Raw genomic sequence first — 868 nt, 5'->3', positions numbered from 1 at the left:
GTGAGAGAGAGAGAGAGAGAGAGCCATAAAAAAACTACTGTTCTTAACGTATATTATGATTCCTTGATATCACTGTAATGTTCTGTAATAAATTTTTATAGTTTGTATTAGCTCTCTCTCTCTCTCTCTCTCTCTCTCTCTCTCTCTCTCTCTCTCTCTCTCTCTCTCTCTCTCTCTCTCTCTCTCTCTTGATTCTAAGTCGTTATAGCCTTCTGCTTCTTCACAGTTTACACTTGACGTAATAATAATAATAATAATAATAATAATAATAATAATAATAATAATAATAATAATAATAATTATTATTATTATTATTATTATTATTATTATTATTATTATTATTATTATTTATTATTATTATTGTTAATATTATTATTATTATTATTATTATCATTTCTTTTTTTATAATATGTCATTAACAGATCATAAAGATGATCTGAAATCAAAACATAATAATAATAATAATAATAATAATAATAATAATAATAATAATAATAATAATAATAATAATAATAATAATAATAATTAGCATTTGACTGTCATGAAATTTCAAGAAGCCTCAGTAGTACAACAGATAACCTGGCTTTTACCCACAAGACTCAACTAGCCACCATATACATAATTCAGCGCTGAATTAATTTTCAGAGATTAAAGACGTTGTCTTCGGGCACCAATGTGAAAAGTGTAATTACGAATGTATGTATGTACTTATGTATGTAAATGTATGTATTTTTGTGAACAACCTTCTATGTACAACCCACCCAATTCCCACCCACAACATACCAACAGCAACCTTCACCCGTAGAGAGAGAGAGAGGGAGAGAGAGAGAGAGAGAGAAACTTCAAAGAAATCACGTATAATCGTTTC

This window comes from Macrobrachium rosenbergii, chromosome 25, assembly GCF_040412425.1.
Source record: "Macrobrachium rosenbergii isolate ZJJX-2024 chromosome 25, ASM4041242v1, whole genome shotgun sequence".
Lineage (NCBI taxonomy): Eukaryota > Metazoa > Arthropoda > Malacostraca > Decapoda > Palaemonidae > Macrobrachium > Macrobrachium rosenbergii.
Note: the sequence above shows the minus strand (reverse complement) of the source record.